This window comes from Arachis ipaensis, chromosome B3 (assembly GCF_059453495.1).
Source record: "Arachis ipaensis isolate K30076 ecotype BB chromosome B3, ASM5945349v1, whole genome shotgun sequence".
In the NCBI taxonomy this organism is placed as follows: domain Eukaryota; kingdom Viridiplantae; phylum Streptophyta; class Magnoliopsida; order Fabales; family Fabaceae; genus Arachis; species Arachis ipaensis.
The window spans coordinates 146,031,756-146,041,580 of NC_142438.1; the positions used below are offsets into that span (position 1 = coordinate 146,031,756).

Below are 9,825 nucleotides of genomic sequence, written 5' to 3' on the forward strand. Positions count from 1 at the left end.
CCAATTTTCTATGGGAAGTAAATACAAAGATAAAGTGTGGTGTAGCTATTCATGGTGGTTTCAAAAATATATACTCCTTTATCATAGATGGCAAGAAGATCGTATTAACTCCATTACAACATGTAGATGATCAAAAGAATCAAGCTGAGCTATGCCTTTTTACATCTTTCAAGATCAAATGCACTCACCAATGAAATCTTTCGCCAATACAAGATGAGTCTTTTTCAACTCAGGGAGGATAATGCAGGAGCTCTTTTCAACCCAGAAAAAATGATGCAGGAGTATATATCTTTACGTTTGTGCCGTTAATTAAAGTAATCTAGTTTAGTATATTTTATTATATTGTGTTATGAGTTAATCCCACCTTGCCTGAGTCATGAAGGTTCCCTTTCTTCTACTAGTATAAATATGCATATATATATACCCCTTTTGCTTATGAAGTAAAGTTGATTGAGTTATATATTAAATAAGCCATGTGCTTATTTTTCTATAGATTTTTTGAGAGTAAAAGATGCATCGTTAGTTTAGCTAACTAAGGTGAGTTATTGGCTACTTTTACCATAACGGAATTGCTAATCTTGCCAAAATTGATGAGACAAACGATGTCTCTGCATCATAATATTTCTAAAATATTTATAACTTTAAATTTTTTACATATGAGTAAATACTAGATGATTAATAAAATTTATTATTTGTATTTGATATTTAATTTAATCAATTCTAAATACTAAAGATTAAATTATAAATTTTGAATTTTAAATTTTATATTTAATAGTATCAAATTAAAGTATTGACTAATATTTTTATCTAACATTTATCATACAATAATACCCACCAATGGTCGCTATCATAGGTTGCTAGTTGATTGGCTATTGAAAATGCCTTCATGGCATTGTCCTTGGATGGCATCCAGAATGCTCAACAGGATGTGCCCACAAAATTCCAAAATGGGAAACCAATTACCACCCAATCCTTTATGACACCCATCAATGGTGTCCATTTTCATTTCAAGTGCTTGAATTCCATGCTTTCACTCATACACACACATATATGTCCCAACGGGCCTGGTGGGGGACCTATCTTAACTGCATTAGTTGATGTTGTGACTTTTTTTTATATCTTTTGTTCGTTACAGAGGTCAAAATGCATACTATATATATTTAATAATAATATTTGTTGTTTTCGACATTGTCATTGTCAAAATTTGTTCGAATAATTTATTTAGTGGCAGTCACAAGTATGTAACTATGTATACAGTATACTAATAACACAAAATTATGCATGCTAAGGATAAATCTGACGTCCTGAATGAATTAACCAAGGCTTAATCGCCTGATATGTTTAATTAATTAATTAATACGTATCAACAATAATCAACAAAATCATCAAGACTGACTTTAGCTCCACAGCCTTGTACTTCTAAGAGGAAAAATGGTTGTTGGTTGCTGGTTGAGGGGAAGTGTTAATAATTGGTGACTATATTATCCAACTATCCATGAGGTTCATCTAGATTTATTTATCGTGAAACTAATTACTCGCTTTCTTAATTAAAACTAAACAAAATCAGTTTGTTACTATATTAATTAGAGCATATGATCTTTGATATATTTCGTTCTCAAGTTTGATAGGTATTTTAAATATATGATGTATATTATTTAAGTGGGCAATTACTATTATCTATTTTAGCTAGAAAGAATAATTACATGGATTTGAATCCTCTCTTTTTGAATTTTACTTTAGAGGGTAAAGTATGATTTTTTACCATTTATTTCATAAGTAGGACTAAAAGAAAATATGAGAGAGAAACTATTTAAAAGTGAGAGATCACACTTTATCTTTTAAAATAAAAATTCAAAATTTAGAGGATCTAAATTCTAATTACATACATCTATCTTTATGGAACTGCACGTACGAAATTTTTGTTCCTTAACCCGAGTCCAATTCGTTGAAAATCTCTTTTGTTGCTTTGACGAGTCCTTATAGCTTGAATATACGGGTGAATAAGATCATCGACAAGTGATGACTCTTCTAACAAGCTAAAATGTGATATTTAGGTCACTCACTTGAGGCAACAGATAACAGATGAAAATATCTGCGGTTTCTGGATATAGATATATCCGGTCCCAACTGATTTAACTACTACTATTGGTGTGACATTTCATGCTATTATATATTATAGAATATTGAAGATCCCTAACAAGCTGAAGAAGAAGGGGGAAAAAAAAACTGAGGAGGGACCACATAATAGCTGGGTTGAAGTCGCACGAAAGGGAAGAAAACAGTGCGATATGGATCAAGAATTAAAAGTGTCTGTATATTTGGTGACTAAGCATATGTTATATATTATTACATTACTGCTGATGTTGAGACAAAGAAACAACAACGTGGCTCAAACCAAATGGATTCTATAACTGTAACTGCATATAACCTCCTTCCCTTCACTATTGGCTTCTTATATATTGCATAATATGAATTGAAATGAGGACCGGCCCCCACATGACTCTCCATGTATGCTCATTTTCATACTCATACTTTTTGTGGGTGCCAGTGCCCCCTACTACTGCCATATTATATTCAAGAACAAAGTTAATGCATGCCCAAAATCTTCACTAAGCAAATTCATTAAACTATGACTCATTCTCCCTTGAGATTTCCTTTTTTGGAAAATGTTATCCTCTAAGAGTTGGCAGCATCCACATTAGCCAAAGTAAAACTAGATTATTATAAAAGAAATCCTTGATACTTTTATGACACTTTCTTGTTTTATTTATAAGATATTTACCTCATTCCTAATCAATTATTGAATTTATTTCTTATATTACAATATTATCAATACAGTTTTCGCAAAATTATGCTTATTTTATGGTGAATAACTCCATATATCAGCTAACAAAAATGTTATTCGCACGTTAGAATTAGTTACTAAATTAATTTACTAGAATTAGCTACTCAATTAATTTATTAATATATTTGTATATAAATATATCTGTGATTTAATTTATTTTTAATATATATTATATCTCAACATGTATTTTATATTTGTGGTTGATTTTGGTAACTAATTTTATTTAATGTAAATGTAACATAATTAATTTACTAATTATAATTTTTTAGCACTAGCCGATCCATATAGTGAAGATATACACACAACCTAAATGATGGTAAGATTCTTGTAACTACAATTGTAATACCACACAACTGAGTTGGTTTTTAAATTTTTGGGTGCTTCTGAAATAGAGAGGCTTGCAGAATTAACGTCGTATAGAATATATGTGGCCGAAATAGAAAAAGGTTTCTAGAGTAGTTGCATTAGCGATGCGTGTAAATATTGATAAATTGAAGTGTTTCCTTGAATTGTAATTTTTTTGTATAACGATGAGAAATAGATGGAGAAATTGAGCCCAGTAGAAAATGAGTGCAATGAATCAGTTGGTAGTGGACTGGTGTTTAACCTGGGTGTGTCACATTCAAGTTGAAGGCTCTTTATGTGAGTTCGGTGACACAATAGGGTGATATATAAACTCTAAGCTGATTACCGCTGCCCCCACACCCATCAACATTTTGGAAGCCACAAACAAATCCACCACGTGGTCTTCTACTACATGTCTGAGGTGGACCTCCATACAATACACAACCCTCCCAAATATATTATTTGAAAAAAGAGATGAAAATAAAATGAGTAACACTCCTCTGCCCTCACTCTATTTATACCCATTTCCCCCTCTCCCTATCTTTCCCCCAAAACACAAAGTGCCTTCTTCACCTCTCTCTCTCTCTCTCTCTCTCTCTCTCTCTCTCTCTCTCTCTCTCTCTCTCTCTCTCTCTCTCTCTCTCTCTCTCTCTCTCTCTCTCTCTCTCTCTCTCTCTTGTTGACCCAAGCACACACCACTTGCAGTTGCAAACTTGCAATCTCAACTCTGAATAATCTCAATGATCATGGCACCATCTTCAATAGCACTCAACAGTGCTAGTAGTAGTACATGGGCTAAGAAGCCACATCAACTGTCACGCCCTTTCTCTTCTCCCACTCCACAATCGATAGTTGAGTTGGGCTTCCCCACAAAGTCCACCACCATAAACCAGAGGAAGAAGCCCATTAGAAAGGCTAATAATAGTGTAGGAGGAGTTCAGTGCGCAATACACTCCCCCTCCGTGTTTCATTTCCCAAAACAACCCTACACCCAACCATTAATTACCGAAGATCACCCTCCCCAAAAGCCCCAATGGAACCCGTTCCAAAGGCTAGCAGCAACGGCACTCGACATGTTCGAGGCCGCGTTACTCTCACGCGAGCAACACCAACCACTTCCTAAAACAGCCGACCCTCGCGTCCAAATCGCCGGCAATTTCGCTCCAGTACCAGAACAGCCAGTTGTTCACTCCCTTCCCGTAACGGGAACCATACCGGATTCCGTTAACGGCGTCTACCTTCGTAACGGTGCCAATCCTCTGTTCGAGCCTACTGCCGGCCACCACCTATTTGACGGTGACGGCATGATCCACGCCGTCACTATCAATGGTGGCACTGCAAGCTACGCATGCCGCTTCACCGAGACCGAGAGGCTCGTCCAGGAGAGGAAGCTTGGCCGCGCCGTGTTCCCCAAGGCCATCGGCGAGCTTCACGGCCACTCCGGCATCGCCAGGCTCCTCCTCTTCTATGCGCGGGGTTTGTGCGGGATCCTCGACAACCGTCATGGCTCCGGCGTCGCGAACGCAGGCCTCGTCTTCTTCAACGGCAGGCTTCTCGCCATGTCGGAGGACGACCTCCCCTATGAGGTGCAAATCACTACCTCCGGCGACCTGAAAACTATTGGCCGTTACAGCTTCGGGAACCAGCTCAATTCCACCATGATCGCGCACCCGAAGGTCGATCCCGTTTCTCGCGAGCTCTTCGCTCTCAGCTATGATGTGTCCAGGCCGTACCTGAAGTATTTCCGGTTCTCGCCGGAGGGGGAGAAATCGCCGGACGTGGAAATCCGACTCTCTGTTCCGACGATGACGCACGACTTCGCGATCACGGAGAATTTCGTGGTGATCCCTGACCAGCAGGTAGTGTTCAAGCTAGGGGAGATGATCAAGGGAGGGTCGCCGGTGATGTACGACGGCAAAAAGAAATCGAGGTTCGGGATTCTCCCCAAGTACGCGTCGGACGCTTCCAGCATCGTGTGGGTGGAGTCGGCGGACACATTCTGCTTCCACCTGTGGAACGCGTGGGAGGAGGCGGAAACAGAAGAGGTGGTGGTGATGGGGTCGTGCATGACGCCGCCGGACTCGATCTTCAACGAGAGCGAGGAAAGCCTGAAAAGCGTGCTGTCAGAGATAAGGCTGAACCTGAAAACAGGCGAGTCAAAGCGGCGCAACGTTGTCCCTGATGAAGCAGAGCAAGTAAACCTGGAGGCCGGAATGGTGAACCGAAACCGACTGGGGAGAAAAACAAGGTTCGCATACCTAGCGGTGGCGGAACCATGGCCTAAGGTTTCGGGTTTCGCTAAGGTGGACCTTGTGAGCGGGGAAGTGAAGAAACACTGCTATGGGGAGAGAAGGTTCGGCGGGGAACCATTCTTCTTGCCTAAAGAGAATAATAATAATAATAATAATAATAATAATAATAATAATAATAATAAGAGTTTGTGCGACGAAGACGAAGGGTACATTATGACGTTTGTGCATGACGAGAGTACGTGGAAATCAGAGCTTGAGATCGTGAACGCTAAGGATCTGAAGTTGGAAGCGACGGTGAAGTTGCCGTCTCGAGTACCTTACGGTTTTCATGGGACTTTTGTGGAAGCTAAGGAATTGGCGAAGCAGGCGCTACATGCCAACGGGACTACTGTACTCCACCACGTCTAATCTAATGTTATTAGTGAAAAAGAAAGTTACCTTTATAAAGAGCATAGAATAGTTTGTTATATATTGCCAATTATGTCTTATGTGAGGAGAATGCTACCAGAGGGATCAGTAGAGAGTAGGGAGTAGGGAGACTAACAGGTTTCCGGTTTCTCTTAGAGCAAAGTTTTTTTTTAATTATGTTTATGAGTACAATTATAATATAGTATATACCTTTTAGTTTTAGGAATCAACAGCAGCTTGTAGTTTAGACTTGTAATTAGATGCAGCTCAGCTACTTTCTGTTTCTTTTCTTTTATGTTTGTATATTCATAGACTTGGGCAACTTGGTTTCCATGCTTCCACGCACCTGACTCTGCATTGCATGCTCTGTTTTCTTTCAGACATTTCATTACCGGATTCTCATACTTGGGAAAACTCACCTGCATGCCCTGCCACTTGTATTCAGATGTACTTAACTAGGAAAATAATATATAAGTTTAGTGAAAGACTAATTATTTATTAAAAAAATATTATTTGTATATCAAAATTAATTATTAATATATTTATATATAAATATGCGTGTAATTTAATTTATTTTTAATATATATTTATATTTCAATATATATTTTATACTGATAACTAATTTTAATTACTGATTTAGTGTATATATAACATTATTCTTAATTCTATTAATATCCTTAGAAGTAAATTTTATTCCACTTGAAATTTTGGCCAAAACTAATTACTCTAGTCAAAAAGAAAGAAAATACTTTTCAAGTAATTTCAATATAATCATTTGTAATATGCCACATGTATCCAAAATGTTATTAGTAACTCGATTTCCACTTAGAAGTAATCTTTTTAACTTACATAACAACAAATTTTTTTTTCTTTTTCTTTTAGTATTGGCAGTCACGCTAGCTGCCATTTTACAGCTAAAAATAAATATATAAGACTAATTTTTAATTAATTTTTTTTTATAAAATAATTTTAACATTTTTATTTTTTAGAAAATTAAAGTTTAAAATAAAAATTTAAAATTTAAATAAAATTTAATTTTAAAAAATTGACTAGCTAAATAACTTCTTTCTAAAACATGAAATTTCATTGATTTATTTTAAACATCGTCACAGCTTTTAAACTAAATTAGTCCAATTATTGTTATATGAGGTTATTCTAGTATGTCTATGTATAATATATTTATGTTATGTAATTATAATAGTTATGATGTTTTAAAAAAATATTAAAATTAAAATAATTTTTTTTTTAAAAAATATCACTTAACAAAATATGATAAAAATATAAAAAAATTATAACTTTAATTTTAATAATACTTATATAATTACTATAACTATTATTATAAATAAAAATATACTAAAACTCATCCTTTATTTTCTCCAAAACATAGATAAAATATTTTTTATTTTTTTTTTGAAATAAATTATTATCTTAAATAATTAATTACATTCATATAGAATCTTACCGTTGAAAACCAGTAATTAATTTATTATTTATTATAATATCTTTAATTTAATAAGTACTCAGTACTAAAAAAAGTTTAATCAGTATACTTGTTCAATTTTATATTTTAGAATTAAATTGATTATACTTTTGTTGGCTTTTTTTTTTCACTGCTTCTAGTACTATTTACTGTATTTGTCTTTTTTAGTTGAACTGAGACTATGTTATTTTTTTATTAAAATTAATTAATAAATAAAAAGGAGAGTTAGAAAAATTTAAATATTAAATACAAAAGTCCAAAACAAAAAAATTATATTTTAAATTAAAAATATTTTCTAAAGTGATAACTAAATATTTTAAATATAAGAAAAATACATTTTTATTTTCTTTGATTTTTTCTTAAAAATATTTTTATATAATTCAACTATGTTATGTATTCGTTTAAATTAACGAGTAAAGTCAGTTATCAATATAAAATATATATTAGAATATAAATATACATTAAAATAAATTAAATCACCTATATATATTTAAATATATTAAAGACAGATTTTAATATATAAATAATATTTTTATTTTATATATTATTTTTTGATTAAAAGAAACTTTTAAATTACCTATTAGAATGTAAATTTTTTTCTTATACCAGGAATAAATATTTGTGCAGTTAAAGTCCATTGAGCAGTTGGCCACCTGTAGAATACTACTCGATTGCATCGCCAATTCACCAAACCAAATACCGGAGTATTAGATAAATAAATGACCATTTTAAATAGCATAAATATTTACCAATCAAGTCAAAATATACTACATTTTAATTTAATGTTATTAATTAAATTTAAGATTAATTTACTTTTTTAACTCTATTAATTCATATTATTCACACATTATTCAAAAATATTGTTAATTACCTATACTTTTTTAAACTAAATATATCTATGTCACTGCTTCAAAACATTAACCATTTTAACAGATACTTAAATAAAATTAAAGACAAATTAAGGAGTAAGTGGTGGCCTTCACAAAATTTTAAAGGAGTGTATATATAAGATGAGTTCTGCTAGGAAGTTAATAGAATATTTGTACAATGTATACTAGGAATAATAAATATCTAGCTTAAACAGAGTTCTCATACCATGTTATGATACCACTCATCTCAAAAATTTTAATTGATAGAAAAAAATAACACTAATAGTTATATCTCTAAAACTTCCTTAAACTTTCATTGTACACATTATACAAATATTCCATTGACTCTCTGTACTTTTTCATATAAGATATGTGTTTGAAAAAATAAAAATTATTTAATAATTTTGTACGTAGTTATTTTTATTAATGTGGTAAGTGATGTTTTAATTTTTTATTAATATTTTTATTTAACTAATTTTATATCATACGCTTAAGTTTTTATATTTTTTAAATTAATTTTATATCATACACTAAAATTTCTATAAACATAATGATTTATATCATTTTATTTTAATAATTATATTATCCATTTTAGATATTCTTTTTGGATAAAAAATATTAATTTTTTCATAATAATTTATTTTAACTATAATTTTAATTTAGAAGTTGTATTTTATATTTTAGAAGAGTACTGATAATTGTAAGATAATTAATAATTTATAATTTATAATTTATTTTTAAATTTTTTAATTTTTAAAAGAACTAATCTTAATTTAAAAAATATGTAACAATTTTTTAACTAAACATACAGACTATAAAAATATTCGTATCTTATAATTTTATAAATTACTATTGATATTGATACGTTTTTTATGTAATTTTTATATTAAAAATAAAATTACTAAAAAGATTCTATTTTTTTATATATAGTAATAAACATTTAAAAAGAATTATATTTAGAAGTTACATATCATGCATAAATTGCATAAATTACTCTTATATAATGAACAATTAACCTAAAAAAATAATTAAACAATTTGTATAAAATTTAATTCCGTATATCGTTTCAAAATAAATGGACTATTTACATCAAACTATATTTATAAAAATTATAATTTAAAATTTAAAAATGATTATAAATTTAATTATTAACATCTATCTCAGTTATTAACAATTTATGAAAATAATTAATAATATATATTATATTATATGTATTGATCTTATGGTTGAGAATTATTTATTTAAATATCGTGTTATTACTTTAAAATACTTATTGATATATTATATATAAAATGAAATTGAAATAAGTGATGGTGGACTTTAGGCAGGGTACTAGTGGGTAGTGAAGGAGTATAAGACACATAAGTGTTTGATGCCTGTGAGAAAAAAAAAATAATTGTATTTGCATACATATTTAAATTCTGTAGAATGTAAATTCAATCCATTCTGTCATTTAAGTTAAATGCAATGAAGCATTTACCTATAAAATATCCTCGTTTTGAAATCGAATATAATAATGAAATGCACCAAAATAATATAATATCTGACGAAACAGAATAAATAATACATATGAATTAAAGCAATAAGCTAATACATATTATCATTGTAATTGCTTTAATTAGTACT

At 31.3% G+C, this 9,825-nt stretch overlaps 1 pseudogene across 1 annotated transcript; it reads left to right on the forward strand.

Moving 5' to 3' along the window:
• Nucleotides 1-3,740: 3,740 nt before the first annotated feature.
• LOC107632055 (9-cis-epoxycarotenoid dioxygenase NCED2, chloroplastic pseudogene) lies at nt 3,741-6,195 on the forward strand (annotated as a pseudogene). The gene has a single exon (XR_015907655.1). The product of XR_015907655.1 is annotated as a 9-cis-epoxycarotenoid dioxygenase NCED2, chloroplastic pseudogene (transcript).
• Nucleotides 6,196-9,825: the final 3,630 nt, after the last annotated feature.